This window comes from Pseudophryne corroboree (genome assembly GCF_028390025.1).
Source record: "Pseudophryne corroboree isolate aPseCor3 chromosome 7 unlocalized genomic scaffold, aPseCor3.hap2 SUPER_7_unloc_5, whole genome shotgun sequence".
Taxonomy (NCBI): Eukaryota; Metazoa; Chordata; class Amphibia; order Anura; family Myobatrachidae; genus Pseudophryne; species Pseudophryne corroboree.
In genome coordinates this window covers 146,605-164,990 of record NW_026967614.1, presented here as the reverse complement: position 1 = coordinate 164,990, position 18,386 = coordinate 146,605, and positions in this window count along the sequence as shown.

Sequence of the window (18,386 nt, the reverse complement as noted above, 5' to 3'; positions counted from 1 at the left end):
AAGCTCTTCTACCATCTTCCTTTTCTGAAAAGCCATTTAATATATGGTTCCCAGATAGGGGACATATCAGATATTGCCTTTCAAAAGCAGCAAATATCATACCACTTCTATTGCCATCAAAGATAAACATTGATTGTTTTCAGATATTGGATTGAAAAAGCAGTCTTTATTGACATAAAGAAGCAAAAAAACATACATAAACATTACACACATAAGTACTGTGTTGCAGCACAGCCAAAACACAATACAAATGCTGTCGGTATAGTACAGTTCAAGAACTACAGCACAGGCAAGCCTACACCAGTGTTGCCAACTCTGAAATGGAAAACAAGCAACCGATGACTGAAAAATAAGCCCAAAACAAGCCCAAACCAATCCTAAAAAGCCCCAAAAAAAGCCCAACTCAAGGTTGTTGTTTTTTATATATATATATATATATATATATATATATATATATATATATAAACAGACATTATTGTTTGTCTTATTAAAATACATATAATTATTTATATAATCTGCCTTTAAGGTCTTTACAATGATATTTATCAGCACAAAACTGGCTTTTAAAGAATACTGGAATTTTTTATAAATATTATAGTTAGAGTTGTGAATTTAAGATACTATGCTTTCATGTTTCCTCTAAAGAAAAATCTCAAGTGAAAATTGCCAACTGTATATACTGTATCTGTGGTCATTTGTATTCACTGTGAAATATTTATTCTATGGAAAGATAAAACAAATAATCTTACAACATCCAACTTTGTACTTCTATTAAATAAATTAAGAGGCCAAATCAAGGTAACAAAACAAAAGATTATTAAGACAATTCAAAATAATAAATGCATATATAAATATTAAATAGTAACTCAATTCAATAAATAACAAAGGAATTACTGAGAGGTAAAGTGCATTGCAGATGGCACACTGTGAGGTAAAGTGCATGGTACACTGTGTGAAGTAAAGTGCATTGCAGATGGCATACTATGTGAGGTAAAGTGCATGGCACACTGTGAAGTATAGTGTATTGCAGATAGCACACTGGGGGTCATTCCGAGTTGTTCGCTCGTTGCCGATTTTTGCAACGGAACGATTAAGGCAAAAATGCGCATGCGTATGGTACGCAGTGCGCATGCGCTAAGTAATTTAGAACAAAACTTAGTAGATTTACTCACGTCCGAACGAAGAATTTTCATCATTGAAGTGATCGGAGTGTGATTGACAGGAAGTGGGTGTTTCTGGGCGGAAATTTACCGTTTTCTGGGAGTGTGCAGGATAAAACGCAGGAGTGTCTGGAGAAACGGGGGAGTGGCTGTCCGAACGCAGGGCGTGTTTGTGACTTCAAACCAGGAACGAAACGGGCTGAGCTGATCGCAGTGTAGGAGTAAGTCTCGAGCTACTCAGAAACTGAAAATAATTATTTATTCGCAATTCTGCTAATCTTTCGTTCGCAATTCTGCTAAGCGAAGATACACTCCCAGAGGGCGGCGGTCTAGCGTGTGCAATGCTGCTAAAAGCAGCTAGCGAGCGAACTCGGAATGACCCCCACTGTGTGAGGTAAAGTGCATGGCACACTGTGTGAAGTAAAGTGCATTGCAGATGGCATACTGCGAGGTAAAGTACATAGCACACTGAATTACAAAGGTTTTATGTAAAATGGATATAAGCAAATTCATCTGAGCTGTCTCCATCGTCTATAGAAGCTTCCATGTTATATATTCCTGAGTTGAAGCGCTGAAGCATATTGGTAGTTGGTTTAAAAATCCTTGCAACAAATACCCAAGCGTCTTAAACCATATCTGACATAAAGAATACCACATAAAGTGGTCCTAAATTGCTTCACTGTTGTGTGTCTGGTCAGTGTCTTTGTTGTTGTCATTGTTAAAAACAAATTAGCCCTACTGAATACACACAACCGGCAGTCGGCAACAATAGACATAATGAATGACTCATCATTTCTTTAAGACTCTATTCATCCACAACGTCTCACCTACAGTATGTCTGTGTGAGGATCTGTGTTATATGGATGAATGACTAATTATCTCTGGAAGTCGGTATCAGTGATACCTAAAAACAAAAGAAGCCCAAAAACAAGCAGCAAAAAAAATTATAAGCCCAAAAACAAGCAACAAGCAACCACCCCAAAAAATAAGCAACCAGAAGAAAAAACAAGCCCAATTCCGCTTGTTATAAACTGAATTGGCAACTATGGCCTACACTATAAATCATGAACTGCACTATACATTTAAACTATACAATAATACAACAGTTAATAAGGCTATGTGTGTGGAGTGTAAGAGGGTGAGGGAATCACAAGACCGAAGCTTTATTGTAACACAGACACATATAAGGGGAGGGGCAATAAATAGAAAGGTATCCTTTACTATAGAATGTAGTCCAATCCGACCTCTGTGCTCTTCCACAACTGAAAAACAGATAGTGTTCCCAAGCCTTCCATCCTGGAATATCTTTGGTCTTTCGCCAATGAAGAAAACAATCCCTCCCTCCAGCAGACCCTTCAACCACGATACAAGATCACAGCCAAAAGGCAGAGAAGCAACTACACTTGAGCTTAACAAAAATGGCTAAAACTTAGTGGAGGAAAGTGCAGTGCACCAAAACATAAGCTGTCACAATCATGGAGAATGTGCCAGCATATATGCTCTTCTATCTATATTTTGCAAACCTGCTCTTGTCCCCTCCAGCTGCTCTATGTAGATTTGACGTCTGGCAAGGTGCATAACCCACTGACAAGCAGGCACACTCCTGCATGAGTTTTCTCTCTCACTAGCTGGATGATACGCAATCATTTGCATGTGCTCCACCTCCGACACACCACCCACCCAACCACCCAGTCACCAGAGCCACCCACAAACCAACTGGCTCCGTGATTTAATTTGCACAGTGTAGTCATCCAGGCAGCATGTCCTTCTCAATGGAAGGATCTCTGGTTCCATGGAATCTTCCACATTGGAATGCTGCGGAACAAAAAGGATTTAAATATTCAGCTTGCTAGCATTCAATGTACCTGCGGCTTGGCTTTAGCACATGGGTCTTCATCCTGTGGCCCTCCAGCTGCTGTGAAACTACACATCCCAGCATGCCCTGCCACAGTTTTGCTATTAAGGTATGCTAAAACTGAGGCAGGGCATGCTGGGATGTGTAGTTCCACAGCAGCTGGAGGGTCGCAGGTTGAAGACCCATGTTCTAGCATGCCTGTTCTATGATGCATGTACCGTGATGTCACAATCAGCTTGGAATGGGGTGTCTAGCAGGCATTTGCTGACAGACACTTGAGGGAGACACACATCAGGAGATGCAGCATATCGGAGGTCTTCGATGCCTTTCCAGCAAATGCACACCACCTGCTGCTGGTCTGGACACAAAACAATGCCCACAATCGAAGTCCCAAAATGCCCAACTACAGGATTCATGTAAGTAGTGAATTTAGGAATGAATTTAGAAGTAGGAAATTAAGTTAGTTCACAAGTACATTCAAATTCAGATCTAAAGTCTAGGTAGGCCTCACGTCCTGGCAGCCCCCAGCATTTAAAAATGCCTTGATTAGAGGTAGAGAATTAAATGTAGATAAGAAGTAGACACAAAATAAGACTCCACAGAGCAGTTATCAGGTGTCTTTATCAATTGTTGCATTTAAAAAATCAAGCAATTAGGGAACACAATGTTGCAACAATGTAACCCTATTTGCAAAATAGTACTAAATAAGTTTGTCGATGTAAGACATTTGCAAAGGCGCATCCAAAACACGCTGGAAAATGCAACTGAATCTGTTTTTGGAGGCTAGAATAGGAAATGAGCATCGGTCCTACAAGTACTGAAAGCTCTTCTCCCATCTCCCTTTTCTGAAAAGCCATTTAATATATGGTTCCCAGATAGGGGACATATCAGATATTGCCTTTCAAAAGCAGCAAATATCATACCACTTCTATTGCCATCAAAGATAAACATTAATTGTTTTCAGATATTGGATTGAAAAAGCAGTCTTTATTGACATAAAGAAGCAAAAAAACATACATAAACATTACACACATAAGTACCGTGTTGCAGCACAGCCAAAACACAATACAAATGCTGTCGGTATAGTACAGTTCAAGAACTACAGCACAGGCCAGCCTACACTATAAATCATGAACTGCACTATACATTTAAACAATACAATAATACAACAGTTAATAAGGCTATGGGTGTGGAGTGTAAGAGGGTGAGGGAATCACAAGCCCAAAGCTTTATTGAAAGACAGACACATATAAAGGGAGGATTAATAAATACAAAGATATCCTTTACTATAGAATGTAGTCCAATCCGGTCTTTCAACTCTTCCACAACTGAAAAACGGATAGTGTTCCCAAGCCTTCCATCCTGGAATATCTTCAGTCTCTCGCCAATGAAGAAAACAATCCCTCCAGCAGACTCTTCAACCACGATACAAGATCACAGCCAAAAGGGCGAGAAGCCACTACACTTGCGTTTAACCAAAATGGCTAAAACTTAGTGAAGGAAAGTGCAGTGCACCAAAACATAAGCTGACACAATCATGGAGAATGCGCCAGCATATATGCTCTTCTATCTATATTTTGCAAACCTGCTCTTGTCCCCTCCAGCTGCTCCATGTAGATTTGACGCCTGGCAAGGTGCATAACCCACTGACAAGCAGGCACACTCCTGCATGAGTTTTCACTCTCACTAGCTGGATGATACACATACATTTGCATGTGCTTCACCTCCGACACACCGCCCACCCAACCACCCAGTCACCAGAGCCACCCACAAGCCAACTGGCTCCGTGATTTAATTTGCACAGTGCAGTCATCCAGGCAGCATGTCCTTCTCAATGGAATAATCTCTGGTTCCATGGAATCTTCCGCATTGGAATGCTGCGGAACAAAAATGATTTAAACATTCAGCTTGCTAGCATTCAATGTAGCTGCGGCTTGGCTCTAGCACATGGGTCTTCATCCTGTGGCCCTCCAGCTGCTGTGAAACTACACATCCCAGCATGCCCTGCCACAGTTTTGCTATTAAGGTATGCTAAAACTGAGGCAGGGCGTGCTGGTATATGTAGTTCCACAGCAGCTGGAGGGTCGCAGGTTGAAGACCCATATTCTAGCATGCCTGTTCTATGATGCATGTTCCGTGATGTCACAATCAGCTTGGAATGGGGTGTCTAGCATGCATTTGCTGACAGCCACTTGAGGGAGACACACATCAGGAGATGCAGCATATCGGAGGTCTTCGATGCCTTTCCAGCAAATGCACACCACCAGCTGCTGGTCTGGACACAAAACAATGCCCACAATTGAAGGCTCAAAATGCCCAACTACAGGATTAATGTAAGTAGTGAATTTAGGAATGAATTTAGAAGTAGGAAATTAAGTTAGTTCACAAGTACATTCAAATTCAGATCTAAAGTCTAGGTAGGCCTCACGTCCTGGCAGCCCCCAGCATTTAAAAATGCCTTGATTAGAGGTAGGGAATTAAATGTAGATAAGAAGTAGACACAAAATAAGACGCCACAGAGCAATTATCAGGTGTCTTTATCAATTGTTGCATTTAAAAAAATCAAGCAATTAGGGAACACAATGTTGCGACAATGTAACCCTATTTGCAAAATAGTACTAAATAAGTTTGTCGATGTAAGACATTTGCAAAGGCGCAAACAAAACACGCTGGAAAATGCAACTGAATCTGTTTTTGGAGGTTAGAATAGATGCAGGATCAAGTAGCTCAATGGGTAGGGTATTTGATTAGAATTCAACAGGTTATAGGTTTGAATCCTGGGTATGATAGTTTGAGGTGTTATTTAATAAAGTATGTTTATATATTAGTCACACATGGCTTACTTGTACAAATGGCATGTCACCAGTTAGTGCTGACTGCTGATATGCCATTTGCACAAACACGCCATGTGTGACTGTATATGCATTTAAGGAGGGCACCCCGGCAATACCACAAACCATTGAGTGTCAAGTATACTAGATATATCTTCATATCTCATGTGCTTTCTCTGAGACCAATCTTGTTATGCCCCTTCCCCACAAGGCATGCGCCTTTTGTCCATATTGCAAAAATGGGGAGGGGGGGGGGCATATAATTATCTGTCACAGGGCACCAAAAAGTCTAGTTATGGCTCTGGTATGCATTATGTAATCTGGCAGACCATATCTCCAACACTGGCTGGTTGGAATAGAAATCCGGTTATCTATGTGAGCAAATGACCATCAACGATTTACTCTCAAACACTAGAAAATGGACAAAAATGGTCCCCTAAACAAATTGGTTAAATTTTGGGTTTAACCAATTTGTGTAATGACCATTTTTGACCACTTTTCTAGTGTTTGGGAGCAAATGGTTAATTGACATTTGCTCCTATACATTACCAGATTTTCATTCCATCCATCCAGACTGGATAGATAGCCTGACAGATAATTGTGTAGTGTACGCCCAGGATAACTGTCAGTTGTGCTTTCTTTTATGACGGCACATAAATGGGTGGGCAGATCCAGAGCAAGCACTGCCCACTCATGCATAGTTGTCAACTGATGTGAAGTTCCAGGGGGCAATCTCAGTTATAAAGAAAAGTATCTGGAAATTGTCCCTAGTTTAAAAAAAAAAAATTGATCAACTCCATTTATTTAGTATGATATCCCAGGTGATAGGATGCCAGCAGTCAGAACAACATACTTTATTAAATAACACATCTCAAACTACCATACCCAGGATTCAAACCTATAACCTGTTGAATTCTAATCAAACCCCCTACCTATTGAGCTATTTGATCCTGCGTAAAAATTGTGAACATTATATAAAGCTATTGGTACTTTGAAAAAAAAAGTATCAGCATTACAACGCAGCAGATCCATGCAGTTTGCAGCCACACACTACATGTATCTGCTCAGCCACAATGCTGATTATTTCTTCACAAAGTACAAGGTGAGCTCCAAACAGAATTCTCTAGCTTAGAATTATGCCAAACCTAGAAGTCGGGCCCCCCACCCTGGGATCCCCCAGAGGGAGGCCTGCACCGTCATGCGGCAGGCTTGTCTGTTTTGGAAGCAGGCTGATGGGCAGCCCAGGCTTGCTTCAGTCTGGGCTTGGCAGGTCTGGAAGCATGAGCTTGCTTTGGGTATGCCTGACCTTGGGTACGCTTTACCTTGAGGATGAAAGGGCCAAGGGAAAGTACTTTTAGCCTTCTGCGTGGTAGGAGTCATACTAGGTAGGCAAGCTGTTTTAGCAGTAGCCAGATCAGCTACAATCTTATTGAGGTCTTCTCCAAAGAGAGTGTCTCCCTTGAAAGGAAGCACCTCCAGGGTTTTCTTGGAATCCATATCCACCGACCAGGATCTCAACCAGCTGTATAAAGTATTACCTTGGAACTGGCTCTCAACTCCCCATTATCTGGTTATCATGGCTTCCTCCGCCAGTGTCCAGACTCGCTTGCTGAAGCTCGGCCACTTCTTCCTAGCAGCAGGCTCCTGGATCACTGGGCAGCAGAGGTGCTTGGGAGCCGGAAGGGGGCGGAGCAATCAGGCAGGCAGTTGCAGTGCTGCCCAGCTATCTGTGGTGTGAGAAGAAGCAGGGGCACCCCACCGCTGGCAGTGCTGCAGCTAGCGGTGGTGGCAGCGGCGAGGCTGCTGGGCTGGGTCTTGAAAAAGGTGGAAAGAAGGGTGTTACAGCATGGAATGTACAAACTGCGAGACCCTGCTGGTAGCGCCTTTGTCTATTTAGTAGGAAGGGCACGTAACAGCCGGAGGGCAATGGAGGAAGCCCCTTTAGGGCTGGAGCCCGGCGGCAACTGACTCCGTTGTCTCTGGCAGTTCCGCCCCTGGACTAGAGGAATGGTCAAGAACATGGCAACATTTAATGCCAAAAAATGCAAAATCATACACGTCTCAAAAATACAAAGGCTAACTATAATATTAAGGGCATTATAATGGCAAGAGGAAAGCTATCTAAGTATTACTATTTCAGGTGAGCAATGTAACAAAGCAATAGGAAAGGCAAGTCAGATGCTTGTTTGCATAGGTAAAGAACCAGTAGCAGAAAAAAGTAATACAGGTTGAGTATCCCATATCCAAATATTCCGAAATACGGAATATTCCGAAATACGGACTTTTTTGAGTGAGACTGAGATAGTGAAACCTTTGTTTTTTGATGGCTCAGTGTACACAAACTTTGTTTAATACTCAAAAAGTTATTAAAAATATTGTATTAAATGAACTTCAGACTGTGTGTATAAGGTGTATATGACACATAAATGAATTCTGTGAATGTACACACACTTTGTTTAATGCACAAAGTTATAAAAAATATTGGCTAAAATGACCTTCAGGCTGTGTGTATATGGTATATATGAAACATAAATGCATTCTGTGCTTAGATTTAGGTCCCATCACCATAATATCTCGTTATGGTATGCAATTATTCCAAAATACAGAAAAATCCGATATCCAAAATTCCTCTGGTCCCAAGCATTTTGGATAAGGGATACTCAACCTGTAATGCCACTGTATAGGTCCTTGGTACAGCCACATTTAGAATCCTGTGTTCAGTTCCAGAAGCCATATCTCAAGCGCCTTGAGTCCTGTTGGAGAAAGAGCACTATATAAATAAATAGTATCAAAATTTGTTTCACGGCACCCCTAGGCCAAAGTTTTTTTTATTGAGAAATTCAGAAAAAAATATAAAATTAAGTAAATTGTGTTTATAGCATGTCATCCTCAGGTTCAGTTATGTTGTGAGGGAATGGTTTTGCCAATTTAATAAAGTATAAATAATTTTAATTGGTCCTGGACCACCAAACTATGCTACCAGTGCAAGAACCCCAGTTTGGAAACTACTGCCATAAAATAAACCTTTTTTGTTTTTTTTTAAACTACATGTAATACACCTTAGATCTCAGTTCCTAAAAGGTTTTAAACCCTTGCATACAGTAAACTACACATATTTAAAAATCCTACACCGGGCACAAGTGCTCACGGGCCAATTTCATGGCAGTCTCGGATAGGAGGGCATTGTGGATTCACCAAGGGAATGCTGATGCTGACTCCAAGAAGCCTCTTCAAGATCGCAGGAGCAGAGTCCTCTGCTTCTGCCAAATCCACTGCATGACGCTGGGGCTCTCTTGCAGGAGCCCACACCAGTGGGGGGCACCAGGGGCGGAACTACTGGCAGGGCAGGCAGTGCATTGCACTGGGGCCCCGCCGCACTCAAGGGCCCACAGCCGCCGGCATTACAATGAGTCACAATGACTCATTGTATCATGCCGCAGCCGCACACCAGCGCTCCCGTCGGGTCTGCGTCCTGCGACTCCCGCCGCCCGCCCGCCCGTCGTAACGAACAGATCAGGCCAGGGCACTACGGGCAGCAGCCGCAGCACCAGACACGCTGCCGCCTCTGTAACACACGAAGAGGGAGGAGGGTCGCTTGGAGATGAGAGGAGCAGCGGCATGGGGGGGAGGAGGAGGAGGAGGGAGGTGAAGGAAGGAGCCGCAGCAGCGCTTTGTTACTAGTGGAGGCGCTGCTGCTGCCCCTCTGCTTCACTATAGGCTGTCTTCCGAGAACAGCCTATAGTGAAGCAGAGGGGCAGCAGCAGCAGCGCCTCCACCAATAACACAGCGCTGCTGCGGCTCCCTCCTCCACCTCCCTCCTCCTCCTTCTCTACTGCCCGGGAATCGTCAAGCTGCACGAGGAGCCTGAGCCAGCGGAGAGGGTAAGTATAATTCTTCTTTCTTTCTTTCTTTCTTTCTTTCTTTCTTTCTTTCTTTCTTTCTTTCTTTCTTTCTTTCTTTCTTTCTTTCTTTCTTTCGTCTCTTTCTTTCTTTGTTGGGACTGCCTGCCGCTATGTGTAAAAAGGGGGAATCTGCCTGCCGCTATGTGTAAAAAGGGGGAATCTGCCTGCCGCTATGTGTAAAAAGGGGGAATCTGCCTGCCGCTATGTGTAAAAAGGGGGAATCTGCCTGCAGCTATGTGTAAAAGGGGGGAATCTGCCTGCAGCTATGTGTTAAAAGGGGGAATCTGCCTGCAGCTATGTGTAAAAAGGGGGACTGCCTGCCGCAATGTGTAAAAAGGGGGAATCTGCCTGCCGCTATGTGTAAAAAGGGGGAATCTGCCTGCAGCTATGTGTAAAAAGGGGGACTGCCTGCCGCAATGTGTAAAAAGGGGGAATCTGCCTGCCGCAATGTGTAAAAAGGGGGAAGCTGCTTGCCGCAATGTGTAAAAAGGGGGAATCTGCTTGCCGCAATGTGTAACAAGGGGGAATCTGCCTGCCGTAATGTGTAACAAGGGGGATGCTGTCTGCCGTAATGTGTAACAAGGGCACGCTGTCTGCCATAATGTGTAACAAGGGCAAGCTGTCTGCTGTAATGTGTAACAAGGGCAAGCTGTCTGCTGTAATGTGTAAAAAGTGTACGATGTCTGCCATTATGTGTAACAAGGGCAGGCTGACTGCTGTTATGTGAAAAAAGTGTACGCTGTCTGCCGCTATGTTTAACAAGGGCAGGCTGTCTGCCGTTATGTGTAAAAAGTGTACGCTGTCTGCCGCTATGTGTAACAAGGGCACGCTGTCTGCCATAATGTGTAACAAGGGCAAGCTGTCTGCTGTAATGTGTAACAAGGGCAAGCTGTCTGCTGTAATGTGTAAAAAGTGTACGATGTCTGCCGTAATGTGTAACAAGGGCAGGCTATCTGCCGTTATGTGAAAAAAATGTACGCTGTCTGCCGCTATGTGTAACAAGGGCACGTTGTCTGCCGTTGTGTAAAAAAGGGGGATGCTGTCTGCCGTAATGTGTAAAAAGGGGACGCTGTCTGCTGTAATGTGTAAAAAGAGGACGCTGTCTGCTGTAATGTGTAAAAAGAGGAATCTGTCCGCCGTAAGGTGTAAAAGGGTCTCTACCTGGTGTAGTGGTGCTACTGTGCGGCATAATTTGAATAATGGAGACTACTGTGCACCGTTTTATGAATTGGTATTATTTTGTGGCCACACCCCTTAACCACGAAGCCACGCCACTATGTTTTTTTGCGCGCGCCTACGGCGCGCACTGCCCCTGTTTTGCATGCAGGGGTGGGGCTCCAATGCCGTTTCTTGCACACACTGCTAAAATGTCTAGTTACGGCACTGTTGCTAGGTATCCACTTCCCTGAGCAGGCCCCCCTCACCAGATCCTCTCCAGGGGTGAGGGGGTGGACTTGGATGGGATGGGATGGGGGGGGGGCCCAAGCCATTTTGTCGCACATGGGCCCATTGCTCGCTAGTTCCGCCACTGGGGGGCACGTCTAAAACTCTTCAGTCAGTTCTGGATTCATTCGGACCTGGACTTGTGGGTTTTACAAATAGTGTCCCAAGGGTACAAACTGGGGTTTCAAGAAGTTCCCCCTCACCGATTGTTCAAATCAGCCTTAGTCAGCAGGGAGAAGGTTTTTATTCAAGCCTCTTCGTGGTCCCGAAGCCGGACGGCTCAGTCAGACCAATCTTAAATCTGAAATCCCTTAATTTCTACCTAAAGAAATTCAATTTCAAGATGGAATCTCTCAGGGTAGTGATCTCCAGTCCGGGGGATAAAGGAGATTTCATGGTTTTGGTAGACATAAAGGATGCCTACTTACATGTTCCCATTTAGCCACTGCATCAAGCTACCTGAGGTTTGCAATTCAGGATTGTCATTACCAATTTCAGACGTTGCCGTTTGGTCTGTCCACGGCTCCGAGGATTTTCACCAGGGTGATGGCGGAAATGATGGTTCTCCTTCGCAAGCAAGGAGTCACAATTATCCAGTACTTGGATGATCTCCTGATAAAGGCGAGATCCAGGTACCAGTTGGTGCAAAACATCTACTCTCCCTGACAGTTCTTTAACAACATGGTTGGCTCCTAAACTTGCCAAAATCGCAGTTGGTCCTAATGACGCGGTTGTTGTTTTTGGGAGTGATACTGGACACAGAAGAGGTTTTCTTCTAGTGGAATGGCTCTGGAGATCCAGAGTCTGGTCAAACAAATTCTGAAACCAGCAAGAGTGTTAATCCATCAATGCATTCGGTTGCTGGGGAAGATGGTTGCGGCCTACGAGGCCATTCAGTTTGGCAGGCTCCATGCCAGAGTGTTCCAGTGGGACCTGTTGGACAAGTGGTCCGGATCCCACCTACACATGCACCGGAGGATAATCCTGTCTTCCTAGACCAGAATCTCACTCCATTGGTGGCTGCACAGTTCTCACCACCTAGAGGGGCGATGGTTTGGGATCCAGGACGGGATCCTAGGGACCACGGATGCAACCCTCCGAGGCTGGGGAGCAGTCACACAGGGGGAAAACATCCAAGGAAGATGGTCAAGTCAGGAAAGTTGTCTCCACATAAATGTTCTGGAGTTAAGGGCCATTTCATAACTGCAGACACAGTACGCACTGGGATGGGTGCCCAGCATCCTCTACGGACTAAGAGAAAAGGATTTACCAGTAGGTATTAAAATCCTATTTTCTCTAAAGTCCTAGAGGATGCTGGGGACTCCGTAAGGACCATGGGGATAGACGGGCTCCGCAGGAGACATGGGCACTTTAAGAAAGACTTTAGTTCTGGGTGTGCACTGGCTCCTCCCTCTATGCCCCTCCTCCAGACCTCAGTTTGATACTGTGCCCAGTGGAGACTGGGTGCTTTTCAGGAGCTCTCCTGAGCTTTCTGACAGAAAGTATTTTGTTAGGTTTTTAATTTTCAGGGAGCACTGCTGGCAACAGACTCCCTCATCGAGGGACTGAGGGGAGAGAAGCAGCCCTACTCTCTGAGTTGCAAGGTCCTGCTTCTTAGGCTACTGGACACCATTAGCTCCAGAGGGATTGGTACGCAGGATCAAACCCTCGCCGTCCGTCCCAGAGCCGCGCCTCCGTCCCCCTCGCAGAGCCGGAAGATAGAAGCCGGGTGAGTATGAGAAGAAAAGAAGACTTAAGAGGCGGCAGAAGACTTCATGATCTTCACTGAGGTAACGCACAGCACTGCAGCTGTGTGCCTTTGCTCCCATACACCTCACATACTCCGGTCACTGTAAGGGTGCAGGGCGCAGGGGGGGCGCCCTGGGCAGCAATATAAACCTTTTTCGCAAAAATATAACATATATACAGCTGGGCACTGTATATATGTATGAGCCCCCACCAATTTTACAGTTTAAGCGGGACAGAAGCCCGCCTCCGAGGGGGCGGGGCTTCTCCCTCAGCACTCACCAGCGCCATTTTTTCTCCACAGCACCGCTGAGAGGAAGCTCCCCGGACTCTACCCTGCTTATACCACGTTAGACAAGAGGGTTGAAAAGAGGGGGGGGGGGCACATAATTCGCAAATTACATACAGCAGCACTACTGGGCAAACATTAAGTTACTGTTTTATTCCTGGGTTATATAGCGCTGGGGTGTGTGCTGGCATACTCCCTCTCTGTCTCTCCAAAGGGCCTTGTGGGGAAACTGTCTTCAGAAAAAGCATTCCCTGTGTGTGTGGTGTGTCGGTACACGTGTGTCGACATGTCTGAGGAAGAAGGCTATATTAGAGAGGAGCGGGAGCAAATGAATGTGGTGTCTCCGCCGACAGCTGATTGGATGGATATGTGGAATGTTTTAAATGCTAGTGTAAACTCATTGCACAAAAGATTAGACAAGGCAGAAGCTTTGGGACAGTCAGGGTCTCAACCCATGCCTGATCCTATGTTGCAGGGACTGTCAGGGTCTCATAAGCGCCCACTATCCCAGTTTGTTGACACAGATACCGACACGGATTCTGACTCCAGTGTCGATTACGATGATGCAAAGTTACAGCCAAAATTGGCAAAATCCATTCGATTTATGATTATGGCAATAAAAGATGTTTTGCACATCACAGAGTAACCCCCTGTCGCTGACAAGAGGGTACATATGTACAAGGGAAAGAAGCCTGAGGTAACCTTTCCCCCCTCACGCGAGCTGAACGAGTTATGTGAAAAAGCTTGGAAATCTCCAGATAAAAGACTGCAGATTTCCAAAAGGATTCTTATGGCGTATCCTTTCCCATCAACGGATAGGTTACGATGGGAATCCTCCCCTAGGGTGGACAAAGCATTAACACGCTTATCCAAGAAGGTAGCCCTCCCGTCCCAGGATACGGCTACCCTCAAAGAGTGTGCTGACCGCAAACAGGAGATTACCCTGAAGTCCATTTATACACATTCAGGTACCTTACTCAGACCGGCAATTGCGTCGACCTGGGTGTGTAGTGCTGTAGCGGCATGGACAAATGCCTTATCTGAAGGGATGGATAGCCTAGACAAGGATACTATTTTATTGACCCTGGGGCATATAAGAGATGCTGTCCTATATATGTGTGTATGCAAACTACCGGTGGTGCTGCAGGGCCCACACCCTTTTACTTGTCTTGTAGAGCAGCTCTGAAGCTGTTACAGTGCCCAGCTGCTGCAAGAAATCAGCTTGAATGCTTCAGGGGCTTGGGCATGGCCAACATGAGCCCCACACCGAAGGAGGGTGGGGGTGTTTAATGCAAACTTGGGGTTATCCAAGCGCCGCAAAAGACCGCCATGCCCCGCTTGCCACTTTTCTCTTTTCATATACAGATGAGGGTTCCAGCCAACTTTGGCCCACTGCTTGGATGACATCACCGAATGCAAATCCGTCTGCTGCAGACCTTCCCCCAGGAATGCTTGCAATAGTTGTTGCATATGGTTTAATGTCTGAGGGTGCTTCAGTATTAGGCAGCCTTCCGCCCTCCCATGTTCATCTGAAAAGATGTGGTCTCCCTGCAGTTGTTGTCCCCAGACGAGAGTTCCCTTGTGCTTCCTCAGTTAAATCTCCTTAACTTGACGAGGGTGTGCCCGAGCAGCCGCCCTCCCCAGCCCTTTCCCAACACATACTTATCTTGCATATGAGATCTCTTGATCATGAAGATAGTTCTCACAGGTTGAGGTTCATCCTGGCCCCGCTCCCCGCTGGAGAGCGCTGATGAGGACAGCAGCGGGGCTTCAGCAGCAGGGTGAGTATGTGTGGCCAGAGACCTCCCTTCCCATGTGCAGGCCTGCAGAGTGTGCCGCGCAGGATGGGGCATGTGACACTCTCCCTCCCTGGGGCTCTTCCAGATGTAGCTCCTCAGCAGTATTTTTCCCGGGCTGCGCGGCGCTCTCCCTGACTGGCATCCGCCCTGGAACACTGCCTTCCTCAACGCAACATCAGCAGGGGGCCCGGGCCTCATCACCATCCCAGGTCTTTCTCATGTATGTATCATGTATGTGTGTGTGATATATGTATGAATCATATATGTTTGTGATATATTATAAGGGCACGGTCGTGCCCTTATATTAAGGCTGAATCGAACAAACGGAATTCTCCCATAGGGAACTTCTGAGATGGGGGCATGGTGTTTGAGGGGCTACACCTCAAAACTGATTGGTCGTACTGAGCTGAAATTTGGCATGGGCGTGTAGAATCGTCACCCGGTGCTGCATGCCAAATTTCAGGGCAAAATAATAAAAAATGAGGAATTGGGAGTAACCTAAAGTTCCAACTGTCAGTTTTTTTCTGTGACTTCCTTTGTGGCTTTTTGACACCGTTTTCCTATAGAGTGAATTAGATATTTTTTGGGAAGGCATAACTCCGGATAGAGGACGAATTAAGACTTGGGGTTTGTTTTACTAGATAGAGTATGCCCCAGTGTAGTGCCTTTTGGGGTTGTGGTTTTTCAGAAAGTTATAGGGTTTTTTTAATTAAGAGAAATATGCCCCATTATAGAGATAGGGCTTTTCAATTTGTTGCGGCTGCGCAGTGGCCGCCAGGAGAGCGAGAGTGAGTGAGGGAAGGGGTCTCGTGCAGGCTGAGGTTATAAAAGTAGCTGCTGGCGGCGGGAAGAGAGCCAGCGGTTCCTGGGTGTGTGCACCTGCGGTCCCTTACAGACTGCAGCGACCCATTAGGACTGTGGAGGAGAGGGGTAGCGGCATAGCAGCCGCAGGCTTACCGAAAGTGCTCACTACTGAGCAATATGGTCCCCTTACCCGAAGTGGGAGCCGCAGCGGGAGGAATAGCTGGAGCTGCGCCGCAGGAGAAAGTCAGAGGACATCCAGAAGAGACATCCGGTGCAGCGCTGACTCCTGACTGACAGCGCTTGCCTACTGAGCGGTGTGGTACCCCCACACCTGAAGCGAGTGCGGGAGCGGCAGCCGGAGAAGACAGCTGTGCTGCACGGAAGAAGTCAGGCAGCAGCGGCAGCACCAGCGGGCTGAGGTGGGGAGGATCAGTATGGTCCCTTACGTGCGGCTCACATTCAGATCCATCCGGCTCCCTTCCCCTCCTCCCCTGCACCCTTAGCAGCCTGCCCCCACCATGTATTCCATCCTGGGGAGGGGGGGGAGACTGGCAACAGTAGCAGTGGCATCGGAGCATAGATACATACTCTGCGGTAGTTACCGGCAGCGGGACGTGCGGCTCATGTTCAGATCCCTCCGGCTCCCTCCCCCCCTGCAACTTTAGCAGCCTGCCCCCACATCTCATTCACCCACCGCCGCAGACTCCTCCCCCACACGGTTATTATAATAAGGCCACCCCCTACGCCCTTCCCTCCCTGCTGTGTGTCCAGCCACCCCCCCCCCTCACCTGCTGTGTGTCCGGCCTACCCCCCCCCCTCACCTGCTGTGTGTCCGGCCTACCCCCCCCCCCTCACCTGCTGTGTGTCCAGCCACCCCCCCCCCTCACCTGCTGTGTGTCCGGCCTACCCCCCCCCCCTCTCTGCTGTGTGTCCGTCCACCCCCCCCTCACCTGCTGTGTGTCCGGCCAACCCCCCCCCCTCACCTGCTGTGTGTCCGGCCTACCCCCCCCCCTCACCTGCTGTGTGTCCGGCCTACCCCCCCCCCTCACCTGCTGTGTGTCCGGCCTACCCCCCCCCCCTCACCTGCTGTGTGTCCAGACCCCCCCCCTCACCTGCTGTGTGTCCAGCCCCCCCCCCTCCTCCTCTGCTGTGTGTCCGGCCTACCCCCACCCCCCCTCCCTGCTGTTTGTCCGGCCACCCTCCCCTCCCCTGCTGTGTGTCCGGCCACCCTCCCCTGCTGTGTGTCCGGCCACCCTCCCCTCCCCTGCTGTGTGTCCGGCCACCCTCCCCTCCCCTGCTGTGTGTCCGGCCTACCCCCTCCCCTGCTGCGTGTCCAGCCTACCCCCTCCCCTGCTGCGTGTTTAGCCTACCCCCCCCCTCCCCTGCTGCGTGTCCAGCCTACCCCCCCCCCCCTCCCCTGCTGCGTGTCCAGCCTACCCCCCCCCCTCCCCTGCTGCGTGTCCAGCCTACCCCCCCTCCCCTGCTGCGTGTCCAGCCTACCCCCCCCCCTGCTGTGTGTCCAGCCCCCCCTCACCTGCTGTGTGTCCAGCCCCCCCCCCCTCACCTGCTGTGTGTCCAGCCCCCCCCCCCTCACCTGCTGTGTGTCCAGCCCCCCCCTCACCTGCTGTGTGTCCAGCCCCCCCCCCTCACCTGCTGTGTGTCCAGCCCCCCCCCCTCACCTGCTGTGTGTCCAGCCCCCCCCCCCCTCACCTGCTGTGTGTCCAGCCCCCCCCCTCACCTGCTGTGTGTCCAGCCCCCCCCTCACCTGCTGTGTGTCCAGCCCCCCCCTCACCTGCTGTGTGTCCAGCCCCCCCCCCCTCACCTGCTGTGTGTCCAGCCCCCCCCTCACCTGCTGTGTGTCCAGCCCCCCCCTCACCTGCTGTGTGTCCGGCCTACCCCCCCCCTGCTGTTTGTCCGGCCACCCTCCCCTCCCCTGCTGTGTGTCCAGCCACCCCCCCCCCCTCACCTGCTGTGTGTCCGGCCTACCCTCCCCCCTGCTGTTTGTCTGGCCACCATCCCCTCCCCTCCCCTGCTGTGTGTTCGGCAACTCCCCCCTCTTCCCGCTGTGTTCGGCCACCCCCTACCCCCTCCCCTCCCTGCCGTGTGTCCGGTCACCCTCCCCTCTCTGCTGTGTGTCCAGCCACCCCCCCCCCTCTCTGCTGTGTGTCCGGCCACCCCCCCCCCCAGACACGCAGCGCCTGACACACACAGACATGCAACGCCTGACACACGCATACGCATATGCAGCGCCTGACACACACGCACACACACACACACAGCACCTGACACACACGCACACACACAGCACCTGACACACACACACAGCACCTGACACTCACACGGACCTGACACACGCGCACACACTCACACGCAGCACCTGACACACACGCAGCACCAGACACATGCACACACAGATGCAGCACCTGACACTCACACGGACCTGACACACACGCACACACTCACACGCGGCGCCTGACGCACACGCGGCGCCTGACGCACACGCGGCGCCTGACACACACGCACAGGCAGCGCTTGACACACACGCACAGGCAGCGCC